A 23791-nucleotide genomic window follows, 5' to 3' on the forward strand; every position below is an offset into this window, starting at 1 on the left:
ACATACACCCAGTACGTTCACCGCAATAGTACCTTTTCTTGTTCTATATTTTGCTCTATCTTGGCAGGGTACATGTACGGCAATATGTGTCCCGTCTAGTGCACCTAAACAACCCTACAGTAGTTGATAACAAAAAATCCCAGTATAGTGTTACACTTCTAATGCTGCTGATCGACAGTACTGCCTTCCTTATCACATGTTTACAAAGTAATATAAGTACCTTAAACCATTTCCAGATCTCATTTGGGCAAGTTTCATCAATAGGAGTAGGCTTCACAAGAAGTAGTGGGTGTAACTTCAGCACACCCTGCAATACTTCATGAAAATGTGCACTAACTGTCTGTCCACTACGATTATAGTCATGTCCAGTTACACGGTTTTTTTTATGATGCGCTAATATAGACAAAAACATAGCTACCTTTTCCTCAACACGTACATATCTAGAATCAACTATGCCTCCAACGTTAGTCACTAAATGTAGCGACCCGACCCGGATCCACTACCTAATCAGAGTTTAAGAGCATAATTAAGCATGCATTAAATCAAATTGCTGCAGAAGACTAAATACAAGTAGACCGGCAGAATACAACCGGCTAATCAAACTCGATTTATACAACCCAATCGAATTACTTTAAATAAAACATACAGCTAATCCTGCTGTCTTCAAGGTCACTGGTTACTCCAGGCTCCTGGTGCTCAATCCTGCACCTATACCTGCCCCCATCGAATAGGGTATCCAGATACACAGAAAATACTGGACGTGAGCTCTAAGCTCAATACGAAATCACGAATAAACATACAAATATGATGCATGCAAATGACCGGGTATCCATATCTGGGATAACTGTATACAAACTGCTCAAACTGGTGCCTGGGATATAAGCTCGTCACATCGGGGTAGCTAACCACTGTGTGCGACCACTCATTCCCGAATCCCGGACGCGGACCGCGGAGTCCTCGAGGTATCAGTACCTAAGGGTACTCGATATCAAACGTCCTAACAGGGCTGAGCAACCCTAACTGGCTCATCTCGAAAGATATACAGATGTACAGGCACAAGATGATATGCACATGCCGCATAATAATAATAGCATGCAAACACATAAATGCAACATATAAGCATGCATATCCGCTGGCAATCTCAGTCAGTACTTACGTACCTTTCTAAGGTAGTCCTAGTAATCCCACTCTAGGTTCCAAGCCTATCATCAAGTCTACAATGCAAATGCCCATGCATCATTCAATAAGCTCTAAAAGACTTAACTAAGCTATTGCATACTCCTAAATAATTTAAGGAGACCATAGCTATACCTGCGTCCGTCGTTAGCCCACTGATGACGACTATCCCGCAACTAGGGGCACACCCCTGCTGCAGCTCCACAGCCTCGAGCACTACTCCGCTACACGAGCGCTGCTCCGCTACTCGAGCACTGCTCCGCTACTATGTCAGACACTGTCTGACTATACTAAAATATATTCCCTACTCCAACTCTAAAATAAGAGTACCCAAAGCCCTAAAATAAAGCTACTAGGCGATGGAAAGGAACTCGGAATTGGCAAGAAATGAGGAGCTCGGACCTCATATTTATAGGCATCGATCGGAAGCTCCGTTCCTCGATCGGAAGCTCCGAACGTGTAGATCGGAAGCTTCATTCCCCCGATCGGAAGCTCCGTTCGCTACGTGTCAATTCGGTCCACATGCAATCACACACCTGTCACCGACAGCCATCGGAAGCTCCGATCCTAATCGGACGTTCCGATCTCTTTGCTTCCGATGTGGTTCCGAACTCATTAAGATTGGAAGTTTCGATCCTGGATCGGTGGTTCCGATCCCACTCGAATCTTGGGACCCTCCAAACCATTTTCGAGTGTTTTGGATCCATTTCTGGACTCCGTTAACCCTTCTGGAATTTCCTTAATCATGTTTTACTTAATCAAAACATAATTACACGATTAAATACTTATTAATCGTTAATTCTGAATACGGGCTACTACATTCTCCCCCACTTAAGATATTTCGTCCTCGCAATCAGATCTTAAGTACCGAATGAAAACAACTCAGGATGTTCTGAACACATCCTGCTCTCAATTTCCCAAATAGCTTCCTCAGTACTTCAATGTTGTCATTGAACTATCAATCAGAGGAATAACTTTATTATGCAAGACCTTATCCTTATGATCCAGGATACGAGTAGGTCTTTCCACGTAAATCAAATCAGTATCCTCTTGAATCTCAGACCGCTGTAGAATATGAGACTGACCCACCACATATCGTCGCAACAGAGATACGTGAAATACGTCGTGAATACTGGGAAAAATAAGGTAGCAAAGCTAGCCGATAATACAAATTGCCAAAGCTCTCGAACGAACCATAAACCTAGGAGATAACTTGCCCTTAAGGCCAAACCTGAGAATCCTGTAGAAAGGTGACATTCTCAGAGTTATTTTCTCCCCCAGCATCAAGCTGCAAAGGCTCACGCTTAGTATCTGGCATAGCTGTCTCGACGATCCTGTGCACTCTTAATCCGTTTCTTGGTCTGAACAACTATGTCTGCTAACTGCTGGGCTAACTCCAGTCCTTCAGTTTGTCTCTCCCCCACTTCTCCCCTAGAAGGTGGAGTATGACAATGTCGTCCGTACAACGCCTCAAATGGTGTCATCCCAAAGCTACTATGATAGCTGTTGTTGTACGCAAACTCAATCAATGGCAACTGATCCTGCCAGACTGAACCAAAATCTATAACACATGCTCGCAGCATATCCTTCAAAGTAAGGATTGTGCGCTCTGACTGACCATCTGTCTCCGGATGATATGTATTACTCAAACTGAGAGTAATGCCCATTACACGTCGAACCCTCCCCCAAAATCTGGAAGTAAACCTGGGGCCTCGATCACTGATAATGCTCATAGGTACTCCATGAAGTCGATCGATCTTCTGAATACATAACCGAGTCAAAACGATCCACATTGTACTCTTGGCTACAGAAAATAAAATGCGCTGACTTGGTGAGTCGGTCCACCACAACCCAGATAGCATCACAATTCCTCGAGGATACCGGAAAATGGGTCACAAAAAGTCCATAGTGATAACTCCCATTTCCCACTCAGGAATAGGTAGACTGTGAAACAAACCTCCAGGTCATCGGTGCTCTGCCTTGACCTGTTGACACACCAAATATCTCGAGACAAGTTGATAAACATAGCGTTTCATTCCCTTTCATCCGAACCGAGTACGTAGATCTTTGCACAACCTGTTGCTTCCCCGGATGAATACTTAACTTAGCGTGATGCGCCTCCAAAGAACAAATCTCAAGAAATCCACTGGAAGCACCCAAACTAATCATTCCGATTAACAGTCTTTAAAATTTGTCCACTGACAATCCTTGGACAATCACTGAATCCTATTTCCCATGCTGAATCAATCATTGCTAAAACCAAGCAATGCTCAAATCAAATCCGTCAATGGTAATCTCAGCAATGCTGTCAACGAACTACGATCACAAGAGCCACGCTATGACCACTTTCATGATCCATTGAATCCAAAAGTCCAGATCTCCGCATTCCGGAAGATCCTTAGCGATGAAGAATCCCCTAAATACACTTGAATCGCTATATCAAGCATACGGTACTTAAAGTACTATTTCCAGCACTTGTTGATTCATTACATCCCAATCAACACCGATTGGAATAATATGATCGATCAAGTCAATCTACTGTAGCTCTCGATCTTCCTGACGATATCGACCTTAGTCAGATGATCACAGATCAATGAACTCTCATGGATGATCAATATCGATGATCTCCCTGCCACACGTCCGCAGATCCCAAATACTTGGAATCAAAAGAATCACTGTTGATTCAACCACTCATCTTTGTCAGAGTCAGACAATAACCACGAGTAATCACCAGTGCCGAGCCGGCATCCGTCTAGACATACTAACCACTGTCTATACTCGTTCAAGATTATCACAAGGATTTGTTCGACTCAAATCACAATACAAGTCCGAAAGATTCCAGATAACGCTGAACCTGCTCCTAATAATTATATCTCTCGCTAAGATTGCAACAAATCGAGACTGAGGTAACCTGTCAAAATGTACCACCTGGAATCACCACCAAGTGTACACTGGTATAAGTCACGCTTTCCTCACGCCTCAAATAGCCATGTACAATCCTTATCATCAGATATAATCTATCACTGAAGAAAACTATCCTTGCCGAAAAATACTCATCCCCGAGTTAAATGCTCTAGGAAATTCACTAACACAACTCCTGAATAGCCCTTATCACCAGAGCATCCAAACACCGACTAGATCCACTAGTCCAGCAATATTCAATAGGCTAAAACTATCTGCTCATAGTACGCACTTGTCAAGGAAATCCCTCCAAGACTGGTTCTTATGACAAAAACTGCAAACCAATATCTCTGACAACAGTCAGACGATATCTATATCGCCGATACCTAACCAGGCATCCAATCCAATGTCATACCCCGTCGTGGCTGTTACCAAAACTCTAGACTGAGTAGCCTTCCCACCGCCAAATCCTGAAGCACGAAGGCTTTTAGGCATTCTCCGAAGTACGAAAGACTCCCAGAGTAACACTGGCATAGGGTCGCGCTCAATCATGTCTAGTCATGGTCATAGTCCACAACTCTCGGCATATACTCGACTTGGTATCCCGATGAAATCCCATCATCACGAAGTCTCAACCTACGAGGGTCAATCAGACTACTGTCCTAAGGAACATCTTAGAACAAAAAATCAAAATTCCAAACAAGATCAATATTTCCATGCCCCCAGATGAATCACCTCATCAATGTCACTAACCCAGTCAAACGACTAATTAGGTCAGCCCTAGGAAGACACCTAGACTAACCCCATGTCAATCCGTTACCGCTGGCTTACTCAAAATCCATGAGCTATCCTAGTTGATTACCAATCAACTAATTCCAAGCCAAACTTTATAAAATTACTTGCAATCAATCACGAATTGCTGAATAAATAATACATGTATCATTTCTTCAAATTATGTACACTTTCCTTTATTACAATCCCATGTAATACAATTACCGTATTCCGAAAATACAATAAAATGTACATCCAATAACTTGAATTGATACAACCAAATTCTGATGATTCATTACAACTGAAATACTGTTTACAAATACATCAATACAGCATTTAAAATCGTCGAACTTGTCTTCACTCCTTGAGCATGAAGCTTCCAATCGACACACGCATCGATACAAGCATACTTTCGTCCAAGTCTCTCTACATGTCCTCCAGTGAAGAACTCTGGAGAAATGGCACGTGATAGCTAACCAGCTATGCTCTGCGACAGTGCATGTCAGTCGACTGCTTCTGCTCACGATCTACCATCAGCGTTCTTCTTGTACCTAAATCATGCTTTTGAACATGAAGTTTTCCGTATGCCTACCAAAAGCATCGATACAAGCATACCGGCAAAATCATGTTCTGCATGAGGTTAAAGACCTCACTCTCGAAACCTGTCATGATTTAGGCACTCGAGGCATTCTCTGGTGAAGGTCTATCTGACAATCTCTCCAACTACGAGTGGAGAATCTTCAAGGACTGGAACCACATGGATTACTAAACACCATTCGTTCCAAAAAGCCCTCAGAGGTATCTAACGCGATATAACCGATCTTTTTTTCCAGTCTTCCCTGGCTGGAATCCATATGTTCTTCGATCAACATCCCAATGCATCGAATGATGAATCGTCCACAGCAGTCAGTCTATCTATCGATATGCTACTACTGGTGTTCACTGTTGCATTCCTTATAGTAAAAACTTCTGCCGCAAACCTTGGCAATGAAGAACCAAATCTTCTTTCGCTAGCCTCAATCAATCCTACAAGGATAATCAAGAAGTCTTATTATCAATTTCCTAAGTCCCTTGCATGAAGTGCTCTGATACCATAAATGTAGCGACCCGACCCGGATCCACTACCTAATCAGAGTTTAAGAGCATAATTAAGCATGCATTAAATCAAATTGCTGCGGAAGACTAAATACAAGTAGACCGGCAGAATACAACTGGCTAATCAAACTCGATTTATACAACCCAATCGAATTACTTTAAATAAAACCTACAGCTAATCCTGCTGTCTTCAAGGTCACTGGTTACTCCAGGCTCCTGGTGCTCAATCCTGCACCTATACCTGCCCCATCGAATAGGGTATCCAGATACACAGAAAATACTGGACGTGAGCTCTAAGCTCAATACGAAATCACAGATAAACATACAAATATGATGCATGCAAATGACCGGGTAACCATATCTGGGATAACTGTATACAAACTGCTCAAACTGGCGCCTGGGATATAAGCTCGTCACATCGGGGTAGCTAACCACTGTGTGCGACCACTCATTCCCGAATCCCGGACGCGGACCGTGGAGTCCTCGAGGTATCAGTACCTAAGGGTACTCGATATCAAACGTCCTAACAGGGCTGAGCAACCCTAACTGGCTCATCTCAAAATATATACAGATGTACAGGCACAAGATGATATGCACATGCCGCATAACAATAATAGCATGCAAACACATAAATGCAACATATAAGCATGCATATCCGCTGGCAATCTCAGTCAGTACTTACGTACCTTTCTAAGGCAGTCCTAGTAGTCCCACTCTAGGTTCCAAGCCTATCATCAAGTCTACAATGCAAATGCCCATGCATCATTCAATAAGCTCTAAAAGCCTTAACTAAGCTATTGCATACTCCTAAATAATTTAAGGAGACCATAGCTATACCTGCGTCCATCGTTAGCCAACTGATGACGACTATCCCGCAACTAGGGGCACACCCCTGCTGCAGCTCCACAGCCTCGAGCACTACTCCGCTACACGAGCGCTGCTCCGCTACTATGTCAGACACTGTCTGACTATACTAAAATATATTCCCTACTCCAACTCTAAAATAAAAGTACCCAAAGCCCTAAAATAAAGCTACTAGGCGAAGGAGAGGAACTCGGAATTGGCAAGAAATGATGAGCTCGGACCTCATATTTATAGGCATCGATCGAAAGCTCCGTTCCTCGATCGGAAGCTCCGAACGTGTAGATCGGAAGCTTCATTCCCCCGATCGGAAGCTCCGTTCGCTACGTGTCAATTCGGTCCACATGCAACCACACACCTGTCACCGACAGCCATCGGAAGCTCCGATCCTGATCGGACGTTCGATCTCTTTGCTTCCGATTGAAGGGGATCGGTTAACTCGTGCCCGGAAACGCAGCGGAAATATAAAAAATTTTAATAAAAGAAATCCGAGCACTTGTGTAGTATTCAAAAACTCAAACAACCATAAGGTGTTTAGAATTTTACCTATCAATCTCAAAGATTGATTTATGGCTCCAACCAAGTTGATAAACAACTAGGCTCTTGAAAAAGGTAGACTCAATCTACAAGCTTCCAAGAGCACTCCTTGCTCAAAATGGATTCAACACTTCGAGCCTCCAAATTAGGTCCACGACTAGACGATCTAGATCCACTCTAAATATGCACTAGAATATTTAGAAAATTTTGCATTGAGATTTTTCTTTTATTCTTCCACAAAAATTGAAAGAAAACTTGGAGGAATAATATGGAGAGTGTTCGGCCACTTCAAGCATAAAATTGGAATGGAATGAATTGTGTAATGTGTGTATATTATATTAATGGAGAAGAATTGATTAGATACAATTAAAACCATGCATAGAAAAATGCATGACTTGCATGGAAAATTGCATCCAATCTTCCAACCCTTCAAATTCCATCACACACATACATATATATATATTATATATATATACACGCCTATATATATATATATATATATATATATAAATATATATATTTAAATGGTATTTTGAACTTATTTTAATTAAATATTAAACCTAAACTCATTTAAGTTTAATCAATTAATTAAATTCAACTTGAACTCATTCAAGTACACTATTAACAATAATTATATAACACTATTTTATTTGAGCTCTACAAGACTCAATAGTGTTTAATTATTTGTACATTAAAATGTCAACTAGTGTTAAATTAATTCAACACTTGAATTAATTAACTAAGTTCAAAATAATAGTTTAGAAAATCACCATTTTCATAAACTAATTATTTTAAGTCAACTTTTAATCTTGGAACACATTCACAAATTAAAAGTTACTTATTCCATTCATTCTCCAATTTAGAAGTCAAACTTCTAATTTATTTTACTTATAAACTCCTTTATAAGTTGTTCAACACATTGAACTTATTTTAATCTCAACGGGATCTAGAAAGCTAGTACTTGTGTGACCCTCAATGGTTCACTGATACAACTAGCAGTGGGTTCACATCTCCATGTGATTCGGGATCAACAAGTCCCTTATATGAGCATACCCTATATATAGCTCCATTCTTATTAATCAACACATTGATAATAAGAACGTCAGAAAACTCAAGTCTGATAGTACCCAACCAGTCATGTAAACGTCTAGCAGCATCGCTTACATGACTCCCTAGGTATCAAATGATAGTGCCTGCAAGAACCAATCAATTATGGTTAGCGTACAGTACGGTCCCTTCAACTCATATATCCCGACCGATTCGACAACCATTGGTTTATCGAGAGTTGTCATTGAATCAATAACTATGTGTCATGCCGTAGTTGCATCAAAAATGTAATTCAAGAAACTCCTTTCTTAATTACACTTACTCTGATCAGAGATTTCAAGCTACGTATGCATGATATAACATAGGATATCCATACCCGTAGGTAAGCGGTGAATCCCCGACTACAATGCATTGACTCCTATATGTTTCGTCACAACACCCAACATTGCCACCTGATGACCCCTGATGAGTCGGTAAACAAGTCAAAGTGAAGCACTAGCATATAGAGTCTCCATGTTGTCCCGGGTTATAAGGACTAATGGTGTACAACCATAAACTAGGACTTCTCCACTCGATAAGTGAGAACCACTTGGAAAATCCTTTAGGGAGGGTTGTTCAGTGCACTCTACAAGGAGCACCTATTTGCATGCTTGGACATCTCCATGTCCCCTACCAATGAAACATGGTACTCACATTGCAAATACTAGTCTCAAGCTCGAGCGGTCTTTATCCTTCTTTATGGCGGCTGAATCGACTAGGAACAGTTTAGAATATACAGTATTCCAAATATGAGTTTCATGATAGTCATCACATGACCATCTCATATTCTTTCTACTATTTGTATATTCAAGGGCTTTATCTATGCAGCTTGCATAGGTATAAAGATAAAGATGTGCCAAATTAAATAATGTCAAATATTATTAAAATAAAGATTGTCATACAAGAGTTCTCTCAAGGACCATCGGCCAACACATTGGCTCGACGGGCACCTACTCTAACACCGATGTGGTTCCGAACTCACTAAGATCGGAAGTTTCGATCCTGGATTGGTGGTTCCGATCCCACTCGAATCTTGGGACCCTCCAAACCATTTTCGAGTGTTCTGGATCCATTTCTGGACTCTGTTAACCCTTCTGGAATTTCCTTAATCATGTTTTACTTAATCCAAACATAATTACACGATTAAACACTTATTAACCATTAATTCTGAATACGGGCTACTACACTAGATAACATAAACGTGCAAATGCATTGCGATTCATTCTCAGATTAACAACACATTGGACATCTCCAGCGTCAATGATCCTATGCAAATGACTCATTTGGGCATTTATTCTTCCTGTCATTGTGTAAAAAGCAGTCGGTCTGCGACGGCCACTACGTGGCCGCTCCAACATTCTTCGACGATGTCGTATTAAAAGACATATCATCAAATACATTCGACACAACATTTGGTGTACCATTAACAAGATGAGCATGTTTCTACGTTTTCTGCCCATCTTGCAAGTTTATTGAAACAAATAAAAGTAGTCTGTTTTGTACAACCATAATAAAGGCGTTGATTGCGTAACGAAAAAATCACGACTCATTCCATATATTCAAAACGAACAATATATAAACATATTCGAATGAGCATAAGCGCAAACATTCATATGGCAAGTAGTAAAAAAACATAAATGAAATGAAGTACCATTCAAATATCAGAATCTCTTGAAAAAAATGTTGTCCTAAATAATGTTAAAGAATAATCTCTTGAGCTCAATATACTCACCGACACCCAGAACACGTGAATCAAGTTCAAGCCAACGCATTAATTTTATCTCTACTGTTAAATTTCAATACCTGAGTACTGCATAAACGGATGTGATTCCGAATTTATTTTTTATAGCTCCAATGCTGCTACGACTACGCTCACCATGGGAATGGTTTTTGTTGGAAAATGTTCCGATTACCAGCATAGGAATCCGACATGAACAAAAAAATGTATATGAGCTCCGAAAACTCAAAAAAATGTATACGAGTACATGGAAAAGGGAAAAACATAAATTAAAATTCTGGTAGTCGAGAAGCTACCTCGTTCATCTGTAAAGACATCTACATATCTAAACTTCTCATTTGAATCGTCCAGATCTAGATCTGGTTCTCTGTTACGTACATAATAAGGCCCTGGGAAAATGGGGAAAGAGAAGGAAAATTTATTAGGGCCATGGGTAAAATGGTAATTGTGCTCCACAATCTCTGTTACTGTTCATAAAAGTTTCCCAATACCTTCACCTGCACGTGGATTTGTTGTCTTATTATTTCACGTCTACCGAGTGAAATAATACAGGGCCCTTGGGTTATCAGGAGAAGTGAGAAAAGTGAACCAAACGGAAGTTTATTTATTAATCCTACACTAATTACCCCTACCAAACAGGGCCTGGATGTACAATTGTGCCATCCTATCAAAACTGAAGTCTCGGTTATAAGGAATGAAATGTGCTGACTTGGTGAGTTGGTCCACCACAACCCAGATAGCATCACAATTCCTCGAGCTTACCGGTAAATGGGTCACGAAGTTCATCATGATCAACTCCCATTTCCACTCAGGAATGGATAAACTGTGAAGCAATTCTCCAAGTTGTCAGTGTTCTGCCTTGACCTACTGATACACCAAACATATAGAAGCATACTAATACACATTTTTCTTCATTCCTTTCCACCAGAAAGAACCTCAGACGCAAATTTTTCTACACCGAAAGGATTCGCATACTTTATGACTAACACTTGTCATAACAACTGTGACAACATCGTTGTCCACAATTCTTGATTTCTTGAACCTCTCAGGTTTTCTTCTTGAAAAACATCAATACAATTATTCTGTTGATTAACAAAACGATTAGTGCAATCTCTAGTGCCAATTTATATTGACACCCATCTCATAACTTCAGATAACACCTGAAAATGAGAATATTGCTTATCCTCTCACGGATAATCATTTCTTGTTGAATCCTGACTTGCACTACTGGATGAACAAAACCGTTTCATCCCTCTTAGGCAAAGTCCTAAAACCAATACAACCTAGCAAAAACCCCTGAATCGATCTCATCGAATCATAATTATCAATGCATCCATTAGACATCCTGAAAAATCAGTGACAACAATCTCGCTGGATATGATAACCTTAGATCTCAGCTGCTGTCCTTTTTCCATGTCTAAACACTTGATGTTATCCTGTTAGTATTCATTAAAATTCAAATGCTTGCTAGATCAATTTCTGTCACTGAAGTCCGAGAATTACTTCAAATCATTCCTGAGAACTGAATATCTGAGTACTATACTCATCTTATCAGTCTACCAAAAATTGAATAATTCCAATCGTTCTTTATGCAAAAGAATATTTAGCTCCTCCGTCACGGGGTTATAACATCTGTATCTACCTCAGACAAATAGTTGCAAATAGTCATTGGCACCAAACTTGCACCAATTTAACTGACCATTTCGAAACATACATGAACACCTAAGTGCCCAGCTTTCACTAACCAAGTGAATTCTCATACTGATGAATCCATGCTGTAACTTAGCAGGCTCATGACATCTGTCAATAGAATCGAGTATCTTTTCAAGGTTATCAAACTGACACCAAACTATATTTTTAACGTAATTATTGCAATGATTTCTAAACTGAGTAAATTTTCCATCCTTTCCTGAAGTACAAAAGACTTCCAGAATATCAATGGAAATATACTCTCCCATGTCTATCGTTGATCACAGTTCATGTCTCCTAGTATAAGTCATCACAGTGCCCTGATAAAATTCTTCTTTGCTTGACAATCCATCGATCGAATTCCAATTCTTACAGGAAAATTTACCTAAGTAAACTCATCACTTAGAATTTCCTGTTCATCTCGTAATCAAGATCCTGATCACTAAAATACCTCTGATAGAATTAGACAATACTGGTAAAACCTCCTGGTTCTCCCCCAATATCACGTGCGAGAACTACCCGTCCTGAATATTCACTTGTCAAGGAATCCTTTCCAAGACTATTCTGTTCACGGAAACGAAAGTCTGTATCTCTGATGAAGTCAGACGATAACTCAAATCCCTTGGAACTAATCCAGTACCAAGTATAACTCCAGAAGACTCAAATAAATCCTGAATATTCTCCTTATTGTTATACCCATTGCTATGACTATACAAACAATGAGACTGAGGTAAGTCTTCCTATAATGCCAAACTGGAACAAAAGAATCCTTCCAGAGTACACCGGCATAAGGTCGCACTTACTATACCATCTCGGAACCCGACAGTCAAGAGCACCCTGGCATAACTCATCCCTGAGTCTCTGATATTATGCAATCATTCCTTTCTGGACCAAAATCATTGGTCAAGGAAAATTCTCTGTAGAGGCACGACTCAAATCCCAAGTCTGCAAGCATCTGATAATTAAATCCTGTTGAATATCAATTCAACTAATCTCCTGGATTAAATCCCGATATCACAAATCAAGATCAAAAACTTATCTTCTCAGAAAAATTACTTGTCAAGAAAAAATCCATTCCAAGACTTTTCTGACAACGGAACATCTTTATCTCAAATAAACGATAACTAAACCTTGATACCACACCTGGTATCTGTCCTATCCAAAGTCATACCCTGTTGTGACTGTAGCCAAATTTCTAAACTGAGTAGCCTTCCCTATATAGTCCCTGGAGCACCAAGGCCTCCAAACAATCTCCGAAGTATAGAAACTTCCAGAGGAATAACCGACTAAGGGTGGCGCCCCCTCATGTCTAGTACTGGTCACAATCCATAACTCTTGGTATTAGTTAATCTGTCATCCTGATGAAAATCCATCATCACTAGGTAACAATCTAAAAGGATCAAAGCAGCCAACTATTCTAAGAAAATACGTCTAGAACAAACATTCATGCGTCTTGATGAGTCACATCATCCCTAACAAATACTTGGCTTAAAAGAATATTCTAGGTAAAACATCTAGAACTATTCATTGAAAACATGCAAAATTTCCAAGTACTCATTTAAAACAATGATCAGTCTTTTATTCAAAATAACCAAGTTAATCTCAAAGATTACAACAATTGAACCACAAATCCAGGTTCTAATACAATCTTTATTACAATCCCATGTAATACATAACTTAATCAAAAGATTACACTGAAAGATGTACAATACAACAATAATTGAGTACATCAAATACTGAAATCTTTAATACATCTGATTACAAATGAAATATTGTTTACAACCAAATACAGTATTTAAATTCATGCGGAAGTCTTTCATTCCGTCTACTGATCTTGAACGTGAAGTTTTCCGTCTGCTACTCATGTCAGCAGAACTTCTACCTCACAAGATCTCAAAGAATAAAATCTTGCTAATCTACCGGATCCTTCCAATATTGTTGGGTTCCTTATCTGGTAGATGAGACAAGATTTTCCCGTCAATCTCTCCAACTACTAGTGAAGAGTCTTCCGGGGTGGCTTCCTTGGTCGACTTAGAATGGATGACTACATGTCACACATTCCGTTCAACCTGGAGAAGTGCCCGGCGTTGAAAACTGGATCTTCTCTTCCAGCTCCATCTTGCTGGGATCCACATAATACGATCCTCCGCTGCCAACCTTGGCAATGACAATCTTGAAAAAGCCTAGACATCCTGCTATTCCAATTCCTGATACTGCTATCGTTATTGAATCCAACTTGTAATCCTACAAAGGATAACCCAAAATCAATACTATGTCCCAAGGAATCTTATTGCATGCTCTGATACCATAAATGTAGTGACCCGCACCGTGATCACCTACTAATCAGAACTTAAGTATGCAATTAATTAATAAAATAATCTTAATCAGAGAAACTGCGGAATTAAATAAGTCAAATACCAGGTAAGCAAAACCTAGTGGTCAACCCCGCTATCCATCCTTGGTCACCACCTAACCTCCCTGTCTCCGGGAGAACTACCTGCATCTTCCCCATGGAATAGGGCATCCAGCCAACAGAAAATAATCGGAAGTGAGCCTAACATGCTCAGTACGAGAGTATGAGTATACGGTGTTATGTGTGCATGTATGAAAGTGAACTGGGTACCAAGACTCTCAGGTCAAGAAACAAGCTCATAGACCGGGCCCAGGGTATATAGCACGCTGCGCCGTCGCATCAGAAGGTGGCTCATCAACATATCGAATGAAATTCTTCTATTCTTTCTTTCTTTCTTTCCTTATTTCTTTGGTTTGGGATCCCAAGGTTAAAACATCCAACGATCACACCGACTCCCCTCTCGAGATGGACGTGGCATGTTTTAATCCTCTAGACTCCAGGGCATTACAGTGAGCTACTCGACAAGGTAGTAAATTGCCTACCAAGACACTCAACCACAATCCCTAGATCGTCTAAATCAAATTGAATAAATCAAGGCTCAATATAAATGCATATGTAATCTCATGCACTCACTATAAATTCAATCATATAATCAAATAAGCAGTCAAAACATGCAGTATGTGATTTCTTCTAGGACACTCGAATCAATTCGGATTCGAGTTAATCGTCCTATTCCATTCCAAAGTCATCTTATACCTCTTCTTTGATGTTCCAAAACTTCAATCTGAAAACAACAATTCTTCGATCAATATCCAAGTCAAGTTAAATCAATCGATAAAGAAGAACATCGATACTATACCGGCTCAACTCTTCCAAACTGATCCAAGCTGCAAGGCTCGCAACTCCAAAGACTTCAAATCAATCTATCAGAAGAAGTCATAGCGATCAAAATCGATATCAAAACTCATACTAAGCTCGGTATAACTCAAAACTTCGAAACGATATCCAAAACTCAAACTGACGGCATAACGGCTGTAAATTGACCAAACCGAAAATGCAGACAGCAAAACAACAACTCAACAAACTCATTCCAATCCTCAAACATCAAACCCAACACAATATCAACATATCTCAAAATCAAGATTTTCGAAAATGACAAGAAAAATCATAACAATTCCGATCGTCGTTAGATCTTCGAACCGTCTTAGATATACGATCACTGCTAACTCATAATCATCATCTCCAAATATAAACAAATTTTGACAACATAGATAAATTCAAACTTCTCAGAATTAAGATAAACTTACTTCCAAATGGAGCACTCGTCGCTGTGATCGTAGATATCAAGTCAGAAATCAATTTTAACGGACGGATTGAGCTAGAATCAAAATCACAAAGCTTGGGGAAAAGCTTTCGGTCGCTTCAATGGATGGAACACGGTTTGGAGAAGAAGATGAGATGATTAAAAAAGACTAAGTCAAAGTAGATAATATAACAAATCCCATATTTGCATTTCAGTCCTGGAAAATTCTGAAAATTGCATTTTATTCCTTGATCAAAATCGAATCGGCCCTCGAATTCTAAAATCTCTGATTATCTCAAATAAAGTCCATTAAGATAATTTTGGGGCATTACAATTCTCCCCCTCTAAGAATCGATTTCGTCCTCGAAATCAATCACGATTCTATCACAAGGTCGAGGCTAGAATCAAAGGACTGCAATAAGAATTTATATCTCGAAACTAAGTCCAGAATCTTCTTCCAATCAAACTCTGAATCGTTCGACTCAAACAGTTCGACATCTCAATCAATCAGAGAAAGTCAGAATCTCTAGTCAATTAATTCATCAACACTCCGTCCGTCTATCCAAAGTCATCTCATCCTCGTCAGAAAATCCTTCTAATTTCAATCACAATTTGAATCATCTTTCGTACTAACTCATGTGACACAGAAAGTTCATATCAAAAGGAAGGAGATCTTAATCTCTCCTCGTAAAACTTCTAGAAAGTGCTTTCAATAATCATCTGATCGCTATCGTTGTACGAAGTTTCCACAAAAAAATCAAGAATTCTGCCAACTAGTGCTAAGTCGAGCACTACAACTCATGGCAATTCCTCTAAAGTTCGATTCAACTGATCTGGCTGTACGTCGTTCTGAGGGTATCGAATCGAAAATAGTTGAATCAACAATAAAAAGTATCTTCTAAGTCTATGCCGAAAGAACAATTACATCAAGGATCTCTGTCTAGACTGACAGACTTCGGCAATTCATGACATCTGAAAACCTCTGACCAGATATCAATCCTCTGTTCTTCATCAAAAATCATTCTGTACAGAAAACTGTAATGGATTCTATCAATCAATCAATCAAAATCAGACAGTAGATGAAATAAGAATAATTCCAAAATCTCAATAAGAAAAAATCCCAGCATTGAAAGATCATCAGCACTGAAAATCAGAATACACGAGAGCGGATAATCAGAAATTCCATCATCAGATAATAAGATCAAAGAAATTCGTTCGGTCCAATCAGAATTCAAACATTGAATTTAGCAAACAACTGATCGGCGTACAATTTTGAAAATATTGTAGAAAGCTCTGTACGATCAGTACAATTCTCATAACCAGAAAACAATAAATTCATCAATAAAAATTCCTAATTTCAACTAATACTTCTGAGAGATTCGGTCAACAGAAAATTCTTCAACAATACAGGAGTATTCGTCAAATCAAACGGCCTGTCAAAATTTCAAAACGGCCATACCTCAATTCGGAAACGATTCTGAGAAAGTTCTCTTCACGAACTTCCTGAAGATAAAATTCGGATCCCCATTTAGTGTCGAACTCGTTCTGACAATCAGGACCAATCTAGAAGTTCATTCTGAACAACTTCAGTCGTTCAATAACCACTGGCACATCAACTGTAAATTTTCGAGAGTTCGTTCATACTATTCTGTAACAACAGTCATTCAACAGAATAAATCAAGAATTCGTAGAATCGAGAATTCTTAATGGAAGATTCCATCACTCGATCAACGATACTCAGGTGACATCTCATCTCAGACTCAACAAAGTAGCCTTGCTAAGAAAATCATCAAAATGTGATCCCAATTCCCTTCTGAATCAGAATAGACTGTACAACAGAAAATCGGATCGTTCTCTCTCTGACTGTTGACAGTTCAAGACATCAGAAGCCATACTTCGAACTTCATGCTTCCTCATCCTCTATTCGATCTGATTCCTCAATTCATCAAACATCTTCCGATCATCTGGAAGAACTCTGAATAAACTTCAAAGTGCCAATATCCTGATACTTTGTCACAAACCAAAACATCTGGCACAACAAAAGTTATTCGCTAATAAGGAATCAATATAAACCTGAAACTCAGATTATACCCATATCTGATCTATCTTCACCGGATTCTGAAAGGTCGAATCAGATTCCAAAGCATTCTCAATCTTCTCAATCAACTCTGGTTCGAAGTCTAATGAAGGAGTCAAGATAAACGCTCCATCTGTTCCAGACTCTATCAGAAGTGCAGCAATCATCTGTCAAAGATAACAGCTGAAGTAGATAAAATAAGATCAGATCATTCAGCTTAAAATCTTAGCTGTTACAATCAGTTCTCTGGATAACAATAGAATTCGCATTCAGATTAATCGTCCTCTATAACTCTCTTTCCCAACACAAAATCAGTTCGAACTGAGAAAATCAAAACTTCTATCTTCCAAGATCAGAACAGATTACTGAAATCTTCCAAGCAAATAAAAAGATGCTAGATCTTCCCAGCAAGAAGATCTCTGTGAGACTCAAATCGGAAACTAATATTGCATCTCGAGCGTCTTCAACTTCTTCGATGCTCAAGATAACAAGGAGTTCTTCTGAACAAGAATAAGTCTCAACTCTCAATAAGAAGGAGTGCAAAGCACCGAAAGGTCATCAATACCGAAGAAGTCAATAATACTGAGGTGCTGATCAATCTCTCCTTCAATTCAATAAAAACTGGTCTCAAAGATACAAACTAAACAAAAGAACATAATCTGCTGAGTAAACGTCTTCTCAACAATAAGAATTCTTCGAAGGATTCGCGATAGAATTCGCTAAATCCAAAAATCTTCAAATTCAGATAAGGACGTCGATCCAGATCAATTCATAACAGCTATAGTCTTGAGGTATTCAATAAAATTCCATCTTCCTAGATAAAAGATCGAGGAAAATACAACTCGGTCTTACAAGATTCAGACGTCAAAAGAATAGCATAATTGATCGACATGAAAATCTGCGAACAATTCTTAAAGAATCTGAAAGATCAATACGGCTCTTCGAAGGATAAGAGATTCATCGATAAGAATACTCAAGAACTCATCTACAAATCTCTAAAAGATTCGGTTCAAAGGACTCATAAACATTGCAGATGCAATTCCAATTCAATCTGGACGATTAAAATTCAAATCGGTCGTACCTCATTCCGAATTCGATTTCTGAAACCTCTTCCATTCAGATTATCAGTCAATGATGTCTGATCTAAAATTAATGTTGAACTCATCCTCTCGACTCGGAGGTAAATCTAGAATCTCAACTAGAACAACATCAGCAAACTCAACAACTCTGTTGAATCAACCAACACGGTTTATTGAAGACATCATCTGTATACATCAAACATTCCTCCGCACCTTTATGTAACAAACGGTAATCGACAAACTACAAGAAGGAATTCTTAATTCAGGAATTCTTACCGGAGGAAAAATCCATTCGTCTATCATCTCGGATCCGAATCTGGCAACAATCTGAAATCAACCTCGGTTGCACTGTACTCGGTTAATATACTACATCGATAATATAATCAAAAACTGATAACCGAAATATAGTACTGTTCAGTACAATCAACTCCCATCGAAACAAAATTCAAAATTTCGAACTAAATTCACCGCAACTAATTCAGATAGTCAATAGTGGAGGAAGCATCAATCTAACTTCTCCACAAAAAGAAAATTTGCATCAATATCTAACAACAAAAGAGTCGAAAGACTAGAATCAAACAGTTACCTGCTTCGTCATCGTTAGGAGCAGTTAGAGTCTGTGAATCCTCGATAAGAGCAAGTACCACAACCTGTCGCAGAAATTCGAATTTAAACAAACTCTACGAAACGACCAAACCTTGTTTCTCTAAGGCTTTCTTCTTCGATAACCACCAATCTTTTCGAAATGCCTTGCAGTTGGTACCCAACTAACCGAATCCGTCATTCGTCGGTTTATTCTCACGAATCAAACAATTGATCAAATTCCTCTAACCATCTTTCACACAAGAATGGCATTCCCAGAATTATTCAGAGTCAACGGCTAAAACGACTGAAACTCATCAAAAATTCTTTAATCAGTGCCGAATAGCTAACCATCTGATCAGTCGCAGTATCACTCTATCCTGTCCGAATTCTATGCAGTTTGATTCTTCTTCAATATACATCAAAAACATATATCTCATACTCAAACGAGTTAAGACACAACTACCTCGATCTTCCAACATTCGGTGTCCAAAACCTCTTTCTCGAATAATTCAACCATCTCGAGAAAAATTCGAATTCGATCCAGGAATTCAAATAATTGATATCTCAAGTAATTCATGCTTTAAAATTTAAATCACATAATCATGTAATTCAAATAATTCTCAAAAATAAAGCATGCTCGCATGGTATTTAAATAAATCAATTTAAATAACTCAATCACATGCGAGAGTTCAATTCATGCGAACTCGATCTACCTCGCTCACTTCTAAATTTAGTCCAAGAATCTTATCGCTCTGATACCACTTAATGTGAGACCTCGGTTCTAAACATCAATTAAAGGAGTAATTAAAAATAAGAAAGCATTAAAAGCCAACACATTTTTTTTATAAAAGGGCCCGCGCGGGCGCACGGCGCCCTGGCTCATGTGCGGCCACGCCCTTTCGAGGTGCGGGCGTGCATGACGCCCTACTCGAAAAGGGGTGCAGGCGCGCGGGCGCGCCTCCCTGGCTGCTCCGGTGCTAGAATCACCAAAAACAAAAACATCAAGCCATACAATACTCCGAAACATAAACATGCGTTACAAACTTGATTCCTTCATTTAAAACAGGAGTTCTGGAGTTCAACAACCAAACCAAGGTTGAGAACATGCAACAACAATATAACGATGAAGTTCGATAACTAAACATGTTCTAACATAAACTAGATTGACATGCTAGAATCGACTTCTAGACCGAGTCTCACTTCTACATCTTTCCCTCGAAGCTAACCATGCCTCTTCTGACTTGTTCCTGACCCACCTGTTGCCAAGTACACATACAAAACAAAGCAACAGCCGGATAATCCGGTGAGAATACAATTCCCAGTAAAAGAGACTAACATGCTATCAAGTAAACATATCAAATCATAATATGAACTCATTCTTCAAATAATCAATTAATCTAATCAAGAACTGAATTAAAATGATATGCATGTCTTTAAAACTTCGGGATTATCAGACTCAGATAATCGAATGCAATTCTTTTATTCTTTCTTTCTTTCTTTCCTTCTTTCTTTGGTTTGGGATCCCGAGGTTAAAACATCCAACGATCACACCGACTCCCCTCTCGAGATGGACGTGGCATGTTTTAATCCTCTAGACTCCAGGGCATTACAGTGAGCTACTCGACAAGGTAGTAAATCGCCTACCAAGCCACTCAACCACAATCCCTAGATCGTCTAATTCAAATTGAATAAATCAAGGCTCAATATGAATGCATATGTAATCTCATGCACTCACTATAAATTCAATCATATAATCAAATAAGCAGTCAAAACATGCAGTATGTGATTTCTTCTAGGACACTCGAATCAATCCAGATTCGAGTTAATCGTCCTATTACATTCCAAAGTCATCTTATACCTCTTCTTTGACGTTCCAAAACTTCAATCTGAAAACAACAATTCTTCGATCAATATCCAAGTCAAGTTAAATCAATCGATAAAGAAGAACATCGATACTATACCGGCTCAACTCTTCCAAACTGATCCAAGCTGCAAGGCTCGCAACTCCAAAGACTTCAAATCAATCTATCAGAAGAATTCATAGCGATCAAAATCGATATCAAAACTCATACTAAGCTCGGTATAACTCAAAACATCGAAACGATATCCAAAACTCAAACTGACGGCATAACGGCTGTAAACTGACCAAACCGAAAATGCAGACAGCAAAACAACAACTCAACAAACTCATTCCAATCCTCAAACATCAAACCCAACACAATATAAACACATCTCAAAATCAAGATTTTTGAAAATGACAAGAAAAATCATAACAATTCCGATCGTCGTTAGATCTTCGAACCGTCTTAGATATACGATCACTGCTAACTCATAATCATCCTCTCCGAATATAAACAAATTCTTACAACATCGATAAATTCAAACTTCTCAGAATTAAGATAAACTTACTTCCAAACGGAGCACTCGTCGTTGTGATCGTAGATATCAAGTCAGAAATCAATTCTAACGGACGGATTGAGCTAGAATCGAAATCACAAAGCTTGGGGAAAAGCTTTCGGTCGCTTCAATGGATGGAACACGGTTGGAGAAGAAGATGAGATGATTAAAAAAGACTAAGTCAAAGTAGATAATATAACAAATCTCATTTTTGCATTTCAGTCCCTGAAAATTCTGAAAATTACATTTTAGTCCCTGATCAAAATCGAATCGGCCCTCGACTTCTAAAATCTCTGATTATCTCAAATAAATTCCATTAAGATAATTTTGGGGCGTTACACTGTCTCTAGACACTTTGGTTTGCAATCCGCGTCCCGTCATGCATGCACCGTCTTTCGATAAAAGGGATGCAATGGTGACACTCCAAGCCTTCTTCACTCGGGTATCAAATCTTGGACTCCACTAGTACTTAGCCTGCAATACAAAGATAAAAGAATGTTAATTTAAATAAAGCATATATATATATATATATATATATATATATTCTGCACTGATGATTATTTTAATTTTTATACCTACCACAGACTGATCCCAATGTCACTGTCGTTGTGCCGGCACAACTAACTTCCAAAGATGACCTTCCTTGCATATGCTCAGTTTGATCTGCGAAGTGATATAGACAGATATCTTGTGGCTATGAAGCTGCAACCTATAATATTCATTTCAAAAATATTTAAGAAAATATTTTATAATAAACCTTATTGAATATGAATCATAAGTAAATTAAAAATACTTAATATTAGTTATACAAATAAAAATAAGTCTTATTTGCCACACTCAACGTAAATCAGATCGCGAGTATATATGTGGAGTAACAATATGGACCACTCGCTACATGATTGTCCAAAAATTCAAACTAACGTCTCACTCGTGCAACTTACATATTGTTGTGAAAAAGTAAAAAAAGTAAAAACTCCAAAACTCAAATTATATCAAATCCTACACTTTATAAAATTCTTCTCTCTCAAATTGTGATTTGCTACACAAGGAAGAGACCTACTTATGGATTTCATTTGGAGATTAGTCCAAAAATTAAAACATCATCATCTACATCATCACACACTAATTTTCAACATTTTATAACTCAATATTCAACATTCAACTCTAATATATATATATAATATATTTTCAAAACTCTCCCTTGTGATGATGATCGTCATAGGATGATTGTCTTTATTACGTGTTTTATGCTGCATTATTTAAAACCTTACTAGAAAAAATCCAGTGGGATAAAAACCATAGCAAAGAAAAAATGGTGCAGTCACGTAAACTCCCCCTCATGTTAACACGAGCGATTCTTCACATATTCCGTAGATTGCGCATTCCAATGTTATATATACGTTTTCTGAATATTGTCGTAAGAAGTGCCTTTGTGAAGAGATTTGATGAGTTCTCACTTGATTGAATGTAACAGATATCAATATCTTTGTTCTTCTCAAGTTCTTGAGTGTAGGCAAAGAACTTTGGGAGAATATGTTTGGTTCTGTCACTTTTGATGTATCCTTCTTTCATTTGAGTAATACATGCAGCATTATCTTCATACGGCGTCACAGACTTCTTGTCTACTGATAATCCACAAAAATTTTGGATATGTTGTATCATTGATTTTAGTCAAACACATTAACGACTTGCTTCATGTAACGTAATAATCTCGGCCTGATTTGATGAAGTTGTTACGAGTGTTTGTTTCTGTGAACGCCAAGAAATTGCAGTGACTCCACGAGTAAATACATATCCGATTTGGGAATGTGCCTTATGTGGATCAGATAAATATCCAACATCAGTATAACCAATAATACTTTGATTGGTGTCTTTTGAGTACAAAAGTCCCAAATCTGTCGTTCCTTGTTGATAACGGAATACATGTTTAATTTCGTTCCAATGCCTCTTTGTTGGATATGAGCTGAATCTTGCGAATAAATTTACAGCAAAAGATATATCAGGTCTAGTACAATTTTTTTGCCAATAAATGTCTTTTGCACGCGATGCATGCGATTTGAATTTTGTTAAAAAAAACTGAAAAATGATTTCCAGAAGTTCTCCCAAACACTATCTCAAAAGTTTAAGATTGATAAATATCCAA

This window comes from Henckelia pumila, chromosome 2 (genome assembly GCF_033568475.1).
Source record: "Henckelia pumila isolate YLH828 chromosome 2, ASM3356847v2, whole genome shotgun sequence".
Classification (NCBI taxonomy): Eukaryota; Viridiplantae; Streptophyta; class Magnoliopsida; order Lamiales; family Gesneriaceae; genus Henckelia; species Henckelia pumila.